The following is a 12783-nucleotide window of genomic DNA, read 5'->3' as shown; positions in this document are numbered from 1 at the left end:
AATTCAAATATATTCATACAGGGGGTCCTCTATTACAAAATTTGTTTGTGCAACACCTACTTTTTTGTACTTATAATTATTTTTTCATGTCATAAACATGGATGAAATTTGTGGACGCTTAACAATCAACCTTTTATTTATTTCTGTGATTCGACTTCTTTCTCAACCAGTTTGGTCAGCAATAATAACTTCATAGTTTACTCCTCATGCACTGCATGTTTGACTGCGGGAATTATGTTTTCCGTCACAGAAAGCTCGACATGAAGATAGTGGTCTGGCGGCGACATTCACTATCTTCTTAAAAGCTTCGTAATTTAGATGGTAGAATACCTGGATGCTTCATTCTTTGCATACAGACCTTTCGTTTGTCATATATAAAAAAAAGAATATGTGGTATGATTGCCGATGATACAACTATCCACAAAAGACCAAAATGAAACAAGCATTAACAACTATGTCCATTGTCCTTGACCTCATTTCCATGGGTCAATGACTACTTGTAGGAAAAGTTAAGAGCTTTGTTATGTTATGAGTTATATGATAACTATATTTAGTATGTGCGTATACGTACCTTGCAATGTACTCATGCAGATTTCATCTGACCTTGTTCTCATTTCAAGTATTAGTGAACAAGGTTTAGTTTTTTGGTCAAGTCCATATATCAGATACTAAAAGCATTATGTCTTTTATATTTGTTGTGTGGAATGATTGTAAGGTGTGCATAAAGAACTGGCAGGAGTCACCTGGCCTACCTCATTTTCATGGTTCAGTAATTTTGGTATTTCGGTATAAAAAATTATATTACTATATAAAGTGGGTCAACTTTATTTGGTGTATGGAAATTTTTTACGATGTAGATTTCAATCTATCGAGTTTTGTTTACCTTGACCTCATTTTGAAAATTCATGACTTGTAACCAAAAGATCAACTATTTTTGTGGAATGTTAATAAGGTGTGAATGTCTGTGTGGCAGGTATTATCTGATCATGATTTCATTTTGGTCTGTTAAGTTTTCTTGATTAATAAAATTGAGAATGGAAATGGGGAATGTGTAAAACATACAACAATCCAACCATAGAAAAAAACAACAGCAGGAGGTCACCAACAGGTCTTCAATGTAACGAGAAATTCCCGCTCCCGGAGGCGTCCTTCAGCTGGCCCCTAAACAAATATTTATACTAATTCAATGATAATGAATGCCATAATTATCTCCAAATTGTACACAAGAAACTAAAACTAAAATAATACAAGAAAAAGTGTGTTTCTAGATACTATTAGTAATAGATCAACTATATATAATGCATAGATTGGTTGTACATGTTGTGAGGTGTACATTTCTGTCTGGCATGGTTTACCTGACCTTGACCTCATTTTCGTGATTCATTGGGCAATGTTTAATTTTCTTATTTAAGTCTGTTTTCTAAGATACTATAAGCAATAGGTCAATTTTATTATTAAATGATTGCAACGTATACATGTATTTCCGGTTTAGTTAATCTGACCTTAACCTCATTGTTTTCGATCTTATAATGTTTATTTGATATTTGTAGTAAAGCTTTATATTCAGGACTATCAATATCAAATCAATGGTCAGCAAAAAAGGAAGACATTTCTGCGTGTGCACTCTTGTTTGCTGTATAATTACGGGTCATATGTATATAAAAGTTCGATACATGTCTGGTATTTTTTCAACTTGTAGGTGCTTACAATTATTTATTTTGTACCATGAGTTATTCTTGTACAAATAAGGAGAAGTTGTATAATTACCAATGAGAAACTTCTGGTACAAATAAGGAAAAGTGTTATAATTACCAATGGGTCAGGCGCTTGTACAAATACGGAGACGTAGTATTATAACCAATGATACAACTATCCACTAGAGTGCAAATGACGTCAGTCAATATATATGGTTTATCCAGTAAATCAAACATAAAAAATATACAACGTGTGAACGAAAAACACAATAATGATGTAGTCTTTGAAAGCGTAACATTTGAAAACTCTTTAGTTCATAAATTTGATTGACTATACTGTTATACCACTATCCCAGGTTAGGGGAGGGTTGAGATCCCGCTAACATGTTTAACCCCGCCACGTTATTTATATATGTGCCTGTACCATGTCAGGAGCCTGTAATTCAGCGGTTGTCGTTTGTTTATTTGTTACATATTTGTTTTTCGTTCATATCTTTAAAAGATCTTGAAAATTGTGACATTCTTGTCAAATTTTGATTCCAAAAAGTTGTGCATAATACGGTTAAGGTAATCTTTTCCTGGGATAAAAAAATCATTAGCTTTTTGAAAAATTCAAAATTTTGTAACACCAATTTTAAAACAAATGACCATAAAAAATTATATTCATGCTGGTTACTGGGCTGGTGATAGCCTTGGGGACAAAACTTTCGCGCGGCAGTAGCATCGACCCACTGGTGTAAAAAGTTACCAAAACGGACAATGAATAAACGCCATACCATTTATACTTAACTCATTGTAAGCATTCTACTGGTTGTACCGTCTACTTCTATAATTGCGTTTTTTACATGTTTTCAAATGCTTTGAAAATACGAAAGAGAAAAAGAGAATACGTCGCTTGATAGTAATAAGGGTCCATCATAAGAGTTGAGAACACAAGACAAACATAAGATTAAAAAACTGCAGCAAGGAAGTTACAACTTAAAGAAATAATAAAAAAATATTATTTGTTGTTCCTAATGCTGACAAACATTGTGTTTTGTGAATTGAAAACCAAATCGCTGGAAGATGAAAAAAAAGAAAATAAGAAAACATAATAATACGGTAATATAATATATCATTTATTTTTTCTCTCGACTTGATTACTTTAGAGTTAAATGTGTTTTCTAGGTCAAACTTTTTCTGACATATTATATATTTCTTCTCGTAATCAAGAAAGTGACATTTGATAAAAACAAAATAGGGGGTGTTTTATTCTTCTTTACTGTTACAGTGCTAACAGTCTGAGTTTGGAAATTGTTTCCATATCTTTGATTAATCACTGTTTGAAAGAGTAAAATATAAGAGTTTTCATCTGAACATCTTTAATAAATTATCTATTATCAAAAAGTTCTAGGCCCATTTATATTAAGTTTAATTCTTAAAGTTTCCTACATCAAATAAAGGCAACAGTAGTATACCGCTGTTCAAAACTCATAAATCCATGGACAAAAAACAAAATCGGGGTAACAAACTAAAACCGAGGGAAACGCATTAAATATAAGAGGAGAACAACGACATAACACCGAAACGTAACACGCACAGAAACGGACCAAGCATCAGACAAAATACCACGAGAATAACAAATATAACATGAAAACCAAATACATGAATTTGGGATAGACAAGTATATAGTCTCTACAATTTTCTAAATCATTTTAGTTTTTCTACATTGTTTTATGAATATTTTTTGGAATTTTACTTGTTTCTCGTTTATTCATAATACATTTTTAGTCTCGGACAGAAAGATATAAAAAAAAGTTTTATCTCAAGCTACTCAACTTAAAGGAAAATGTACATGGAAAGTCCCTAATCAAATGGTAAAATATAAAACACATCAAATGAATGGACAACAACTGTCATTTTACTGACTTGGTACAGATATTTTATTATGAGTAAAATGGTGGATTGAACCTGGTTTCATAGCTAGTCATAAACCGCTCACTTATATGAGTGTTGTTTATTCTTTAGTTTTCTATATTGTGTCATGTGTACTTTTTTATGTCTGTTAGTCCTTTTCATTTTTAGCCATGACGTTGTCAATTTATGTTCGATTTATGAGTTTGACTGTCCCTCTGGTATCTTTCGTCCATCTTTTATATGAAAGTCGCATCAAATTCCATTTCATTGACAACGATGCGCCAACAAAGGAACAGGCATATTAGGTAATAATGTCCAAAATAGGGGAATAGAAGTCAACATTGTGTTTTAATCTTCATTACTTAAAAAAAAATGTAACTAAGAAACACAGAATGACATATAAACCAAGCATATAAGCAAACATCAAAGACAAGAATACACAAAACTATTGTACAATAACACCATGATACAAACCATTATCTCTTAGTACATCAGTTGTTCTTGAACAGTTTTCAACCCTTTCGTTTTGTAAACAAGCTTTTTTAGGCTCACCTGGCCAATAGAGCCAATTTTTTCATCACTTGGCGTCCGTCGGCCGTTGTCGTCTGTTAACTTTTACAGAAATCTTCTTCTCGCAAACTACTCGGCCAAACTTAACCATACTTTACCATAATCAGCATTTGGGTATCTAGTTTGAAAAATGTGTCCGGTGATTCGGCTAACCAACCAAGATGGCTGCCATGGCTAAAAATAGAACGGAGAGGTAAAATGTAGGTTTTGGCTTATATCTCTGACACCAGAGCAAATCTGAAATGGAGTAAAATTGTTTAACAAGTTAAGATCTATATAAAAAAGAGCACTTATGTTCAGCATAGTAAGATAAACAAATAAGTCAACATGAACAAAATGGTCAACTGACCCCGTAAGGAGTTATTGCCCATTTTGTCATTTTTTATCAATTTTCGTAAATTTTTGTTATCTTCCACAAAAATCTTCTCCTCTGAAACTACTGGGCCAAATTTAACAAAACTTAGCCCCAATCATTATTATGATATGTAGTTAAAAAATGTCCCCCCCCCCTATGCACATAAACCAAAGTGAGCGACACATGCTCTTAAGAGCCTCTAGTCCATTATCATCTTAGAATTCAGTGATCCAATGCAACATGTCTTTTATTTGGCTTTTGTCTAAACAGATTTTTTTCATTTCAATGTTCATCAATAGTAGCATTTATGTGTATTTTTAGTTGCTGTTTATCAAGCTTTTGAATAATATTGGGTTTTTTTTCTGAAAATAATATCAACTTGATCGTGGATAATTAGGTCTTTCCACTTTTCTGTGGAAAGCCTATTGTATTTGTTCTGATTATTATTATTATTATTATTAGGTCTTTCCACTTTTCTGTGGAAAGCCTATTGTATTTGTTCTGATTATTATTATTATTTTTTTTTTTTTTTTCTTCCGCCAAATTTTGTTCTTGCGATAAATGTTTGTTTCGCAATATGTCGCTTAGATTTTTTTCATATTGTATCGTATAGTTTATGCGCTTTTAAATTTCACCCTGCTAAGCCGAACCATTTTCTTTGTAAGAGTTATCTCCCTATTCACTGTTTGTCATGTGTGTGCATCTCCTTCGTAACAAAATAAGAAAGCGACAAAATTCTTTTTACAAATTGTTCGTTACATCCTCAGGAATTTTTGGCTAATTTGGATCGAAGCGATTCGATGAAATTTTATAGGAGTTATGTACCTTTACGGAATAAATTTGTCGGTTTGTTTTTTTAACTCATAAACCTTTAACCGTATAACCCTGGAATGTTTTTATTTGAGTCCCCTGATTCCTAACTTAGAAAATTAGGTCAAGGTCAAAGGTCAAGGTCATATTTTAGATTTTCACATGTCTTTGATTTCCCTATAACTCTTGAACGGTTATAGATACAAAAAAATTAAGCAGTGAAAAATGCTTGGTACTTCAAGGGGCAACTTTTTTACATTATGACTATATTGATTTTACCATCATGTAAGGGACATAACTCCCATCGATGGTTTTTAAAAAGCCATTTTTAGGCAAAACTCTTAAACAAAAGGTCCTTGACCCATAGGGTCTTTTGCAATGACCTTGTGGAGCAATGACCTTGACGAAGGTTACAAGGTCAAAGGTCAAGGTCATCAAATTATGTGGTTTTGGCACTATTTAAACATTTTTATGTGTGTTTGAATTTCAACCAACCAACCAACCAACCAACCAACCAATCAATCAATCAATCAATCAATCAATCAATCAATCAATCAATCAATCAATCAATCAATCAATCAATCAATCAATCAATCATGATCATGACCAATCAACCAATAATGATCATGATCAATCAATCAATCATGTTTCCGTCTCATGTGTTTCTTATAGGGTTCAACCAACCAACCAACCAACCAATCATTCGCAATCAATCAATCAATCAATCATGATCATGATCAACCAATCATGTTTCCGTCTCATGTGTTTAATATAGGGTCCAAGATCTTCTTTGTGTCTTTTTCCGTGTTTCAATTGACCCTATCCAACGTGTTTAACCAACCAACCAACCAACCAACCAACCAACCAATCAATCAATCAATCAATCAATCAATCAATCAATCATGATCATGATCAACCAATCATGTTTCCGTCTCATGTGTTTAATATAGGGTCCAAGATCTTCTGTGTGTCTTTTTTCGTGTTTCAATTGACCCTATCCAACGTGTTTAACCAACCAACCAACCAACCAACCAACTAATCAATCAATCAATCAATCAATCAATCAATCAATCATGATCATGATCAACCAATCATGTTTCCGTCGCATGTGTTTAATATAGGGTCCAATATCTTCTTTGTGTCTTATTCCGCGTTTCAATTGACCCTATCCAACGTGTTTAACCAACCAACCAACTCACCAACTAATCAATCAACTAATCAATCAATCAATCAATCAATCAATCAATCAATCTGTATGACTGTTTATTCATGATTTTATTGAAGGAGAACTCTCAATTATTCAAGAAAAATTGAAATTTAATATTGTTCTTACGTCACTTCTGAAAAAAAATCCACATGTTCTCTGAAACTACAAGTACAATCGACCTCAAAATTTGCAGTCGGCAGGGCATACATGTACTAAACGTTTATAAAAAAACTTGGTGCAGATATCTCTCAAAGCTTTTCCTAGAGAAAATAAATGGCAATGCCGTAAAAATCGCTTGCTAGGTCCGTAAATCTCAGTAAAAACCTACAATAAAATGTCCGCTCTGAGTTTGAAATACTAACCTGTGTTACAAACAGGTGCTGAAAAATGTACATTATCAGAAAATAATCAATAAATGTGTTTTAAAGTTACACCGGATCAATTAAATCCAAAACATGCACTGCTTGTGAACTGTCATCAAAATGTCAATTTCCTACAATGACAAAAGAAATTACATTGTGTACATTCCATCTCTATAGATGTTGTCTGTTTAACGTCCCCACCTAAAAAGAAATAAAAAGACTATCTTTTCGTTATTATAAACCCGTGTCACGTGATGTGGCGCGCGCGCTGTACCTAAAATAAAAGAAAAACTTTCCAAACTAAACATGAAACTTCTCCGGTAACAATAATATAGACCCCATACAGAAACGAACAAACAAACAAACAAACAAGCCCCCCCCCCCAAATTCAATTAATTTTAAAGGGGGAAAGACCCCCTACAATTGCTTTTTTAAAGCAATTGATTTATATTGTAAAAAACCTTTTTAACCATTCTGTTCCGTTAATAAAAAAAAAAAAAAATCTCCCCGAGACCCCCTTTTGCCCCCCCCCCTTTTTTTCTTAACCCTCCACTTACAACTGAATGTAGGTTGTGTGCTATCTATCCTATCAACGTAAAACGAACGACAACTCCAGTTTTATCCATATTATTAGGTCTTTCCACTTTTCTGTGGAAAGCCTATTGTATTTGTTCTGATTATTAGGTCTTTCCACTTTTCTGTGGAAAGCCTATTGTATTTGTTCTGATTATTATTATTATTATTTTTTTTTTTTTTTTCTTCCGCCAAATTTTGTTCTTGCGATAAATGTTTGTTTCGCAATATGTCGCTTAGATTTTTTTCATATTGTATCGTATAGTTTATGCGCTTTTAAATTTCACCCTGCTAAGCCGAACCATTTTCTTTGTAAGAGTTATCTCCCTATTCACTGTTTGTCATGTGTGTGCATCTCCTTTGTAACAAAATAAGATAGCGACAAAATTCTTTTTACAAATTGTTCGTTACATCCTCAGGAATTTTTGGCTAATTTGGATCGAAGCGATTCGATGAAATTTTATAGGAGTTATCTACCTTCACGGAATAAATTTGTCGGTATGTTTTTTTAACTCATAAACCGTTAACCGTATAACCCTGGAATGTTTTTATTTGAGTCCCCTGATTCCTAACTAAGAAAATTAGGTCAAGGTCAAAGGTCAAAGTCATATTTAAGATTTTCATATGTCTTTGATTTCCCTATAATTCTTGAATGGTTATAGATACAGAAAATTTAAGCAGTGAAAAATGTTGAGTACTTCAAGGGGCAACTTTGTTACATTATGACTGTATTGGTTTTACCATTATTTAAGGGACATAACCCCCATTGATAGTTTATAAAAAGCCATTATTAGGCAAAACTCTTAAACAAAAGATCCTTGACCCATAGGGTCTTTTGCAATGACATTGTGAAGCAATGACCTTGACAAAGGTCACAAGGTCAAAGGTCAAGGTCATGTACATATGTGATTTGGGGCACTACTTGATTTTTTTTATGTGTGTTGGCCAACCAACCAACCAACCAATCAATCAATCAATCAATCATGATCATGATCAATCAACCAATAATGATCATGATCAATCAATCAATCAATCAATCAATCAATCAATCATGTTTCCGTCTCATGTGTTAATTATAGGGTTCAAGATCTTCTTCGTTTCTTTTTCGCTGTTTCAATTGACCCTATCCAACGTGTTTAACCAACCAACTAACAAACCAAATAATCAATCAATCAATCAATCAATCAATCAATCAATCAATCAATCAATCGATCATGATCATGATCAATCAATCAATCAATCAATCAATCATGTTTCCGTCTCATGTGTTTAATAAACGGTCCAAGATCTTTGTTTCTCTTTCGCTGTTTCAATTGACTCTATCCAAAGTGTTTAACCAACCAACCAACCAACTTATCAATCAATCAATCAATCAATCATGATCATGATCATGATCAATCAATCATGTATCCGTCACATGTGTTTAATAAACGGCCCAAGATCTTCTTTGTTTCTTTTTCGCTGTTTCAATTGACCCTATCCAACGTGTTTAACCAACCAACCAACCAACCAACCAACCAACTAATCAATCAATCAATCAATCAATCAATCAATCAATCAATCAATCAATCAATCAATCAATCAATCAAGTAATCAATCAATCATGATCATGATCAATCAATCATGTTTCATGAAAAAATTGAAATTTAATATTGTTCTTGCGTCACTTCTGAAAAAAAATCCACATGTTCTCTGAAACTACAAGTACAATCGACCTCAAAATTTGCAGTCAGCAGGGCATACATGTACTGAAAGTTTATAAAAAAACTTTGTGCAGATATCTCTCAAAGCTTTTCCTAGAGAAAAGAAATGGCAATGCCGTAAAAATCGCTTGCTAGGTCCTTAAATCTCATTAAAAACCTACAACAAAATGTCCGCTCCGAGATTGAAATACTAATCTGTGTTACAAACAGGTGCTGAAAAATGTACAATATCAGAATATAATCAATAAATGGGTTTAAAAGTTACACCGGATCAATTAAATCCAAAACATGCACTGCCCGTGAACTGTCATTAAAATGTCCATTTCCTACAATGACAAAAGAAATTACATTGTGTACATTCCATCTCTATAGATGTTGTCTGTTCAACGTCCCCACCTAAAAAGAAATAAAAAGACTATCTTTTCGTTATTATAAACCCGTGTCACGTGATGTGGCGCGCGCGCTGTACCTAAAATAAAAGAAAAACTTTCCAAACTAAACATGAAACTTCTCCGGTAACAATAATATAGACCCCATACAGAAACGAACAAACAAACAAACAAACAAACAAACAAACAAACACCGCCCCCCCCCCAATTCACTTAATTTTAAAGGGGGAAAGACCTCCTACAATTGCTTTTTTAAAGCAATTGATTTATATTTATTATTATTTTTTTTTTTTTTTTCTTCCGCCAAATTTTGTTCTTGCGATAAATGTTTGTTTCGCAATATGTCGCTTAGATTTTTTTCATATTGTATCGTATAGTTTATGCGCTTTTAAATTTCACCCTGCTAAGCCGAACCATTTTCTTTGTAAGAGTTATCTCCCTATTCACTGTTTGTCATGTGTGTGCATCTCCTTCGTAACAAAATAAGAAAGCGACAAAATTCTTTTTACAAATTGTTCGTTACATCCTCAGGAATTTTTGGCTAATTTGGATCGAAGCGATTCGATGAAATTTTATAGGAGTTATGTACCTTTACGGAATAAATTTGTCGGTTTGTTTTTTTAACTCATAAACCTTTAACCGTATAACCCTGGAATGTTTTTATTTGAGTCCCCTGATTCCTAACTTAGAAAATTAGGTCAAGGTCAAAGGTCAAGGTCATATTTTAGATTTTCACATGTCTTTGATTTCCCTATAACTCTTGAACGGTTATAGATACAAAAAAATTAAGCAGTGAAAAATGCTTGGTACTTCAAGGGGCAACTTTTTTACATTATGACTATATTGATTTTACCATCATGTAAGGGACATAACTCCCATCGATGGTTTTTAAAAAGCCATTTTTAGGCAAAACTCTTAAACAAAAGGTCCTTGACCCATAGGGTCTTTTGCAATGACCTTGTGGAGCAATGACCTTGACGAAGGTTACAAGGTCAAAGGTCAAGGTCATCAAATTATGTGGTTTTGGCACTATTTAAACATTTTTATGTGTGTTTGAATTTCAACCAACCAACCAACCAACCAACCAACCAATCAATCAATCAATCAATCAATCAATCAATCAATCAATCAATCAATCAATCAATCAATCAATCAATCATGATCATGATCAATCAACCAATAATGATCATGATCAATCAATCAATCATGTTTCCGTCTCATGTGTTTCTTATAGGGTTCAACCAACCAACCAACCAACCAATCATTCGCAATCAATCAATCAATCAATCATGATCATGATCAACCAATCATGTTTCCGTCTCATGTGTTTAATATAGGGTCCAAGATCTTCTTTGTGTCTTTTTCCGTGTTTCAATTGACCCTATCCAACGTGTTTAACCAACCAACCAACCAACCAACCAACCAACCAATCAATCAATCAATCAATCAATCAATCAATCAATCATGATCATGATCAACCAATCATGTTTCCGTCTCATGTGTTTAATATAGGGTCCAAGATCTTCTGTGTGTCTTTTTTCGTGTTTCAATTGACCCTATCCAACGTGTTTAACCAACCAACCAACCAACCAACCAACTAATCAATCAATCAATCAATCAATCAATCAATCAATCATGATCATGATCAACCAATCATGTTTCCGTCGCATGTGTTTAATATAGGGTCCAATATCTTCTTTGTGTCTTATTCCGCGTTTCAATTGACCCTATCCAACGTGTTTAACCAACCAACCAACTCACCAACTAATCAATCAACTAATCAATCAATCAATCAATCAATCAATCAATCAATCTGTATGACTGTTTATTCATGATTTTATTGAAGGAGCAAACTCTCAATTATTCAAGAAAAATTGAAATTTAATATTGTTCTTACGTCACTTCTGAAAAAAAATCCACATGTTCTCTGAAACTACAAGTACAATCGACCTCAAAATTTGCAGTCGGCAGGGCATACATGTACTAAACGTTTATAAAAAAACTTGGTGCAGATATCTCTCAAAGCTTTTCCTAGAGAAAATAAATGGCAATGCCGTAAAAATCGCTTGCTAGGTCCGTAAATCTCAGTAAAAACCTACAATAAAATGTCCGCTCTGAGTTTGAAATACTAACCTGTGTTACAAACAGGTGCTGAAAAATGTACATTATCAGAAAATAATCAATAAATGTGTTTTAAAGTTACACCGGATCAATTAAATCCAAAACATGCACTGCTTGTGAACTGTCATCAAAATGTCAATTTCCTACAATGACAAAAGAAATTACATTGTGTACATTCCATCTCTATAGATGTTGTCTGTTTAACGTCCCCACCTAAAAAGAAATAAAAAGACTATCTTTTCGTTATTATAAACCCGTGTCACGTGATGTGGCGCGCGCGCTGTACCTAAAATAAAAGAAAAACTTTCCAAACTAAACATGAAACTTCTCCGGTAACAATAATATAGACCCCATACAGAAACGAACAAACAAACAAACAAACAAGCCCCCCCCCCCAAATTCAATTAATTTTAAAGGGGGAAAGACCCCCTACAATTGCTTTTTTAAAGCAATTGATTTATATTGTAAAAAACCTTTTTAACCATTCTGTTCCGTTAATAAAAAAAAAAAAAAATCTCCCCGAGACCCCCTTTTGCCCCCCCCCCTTTTTTTCTTAACCCTCCACTTACAACTGAATGTAGGTTGTGTGCTATCTATCCTATCAACGTAAAACGAACGACAACTCCAGTTTTATCCATATTATTAGGTCTTTCCACTTTTCTGTGGAAAGCCTATTGTATTTGTTCTGATTATTAGGTCTTTCCACTTTTCTGTGGAAAGCCTATTGTATTTGTTCTGATTATTATTATTATTATTTTTTTTTTTTTTTTCTTCCGCCAAATTTTGTTCTTGCGATAAATGTTTGTTTCGCAATATGTCGCTTAGATTTTTTTCATATTGTATCGTATAGTTTATGCGCTTTTAAATTTCACCCTGCTAAGCCGAACCATTTTCTTTGTAAGAGTTATCTCCCTATTCACTGTTTGTCATGTGTGTGCATCTCCTTTGTAACAAAATAAGATAGCGACAAAATTCTTTTTACAAATTGTTCGTTACATCCTCAGGAATTTTTGGCTAATTTGGATCGAAGCGATTCGATGAAATTTTATAGGAGTTATCTACCTTCACGGAATAAATTTGTCGGTATGTTTTTTTAACTCATA

This window comes from Mytilus trossulus, chromosome 7 (assembly GCF_036588685.1).
Source record: "Mytilus trossulus isolate FHL-02 chromosome 7, PNRI_Mtr1.1.1.hap1, whole genome shotgun sequence".
NCBI lineage: Eukaryota > Metazoa > Mollusca > Bivalvia > Mytilida > Mytilidae > Mytilus > Mytilus trossulus.
The sequence above is the reverse complement of the archived record's forward strand: the minus strand, read 5'-3'. Positions refer to the sequence as shown.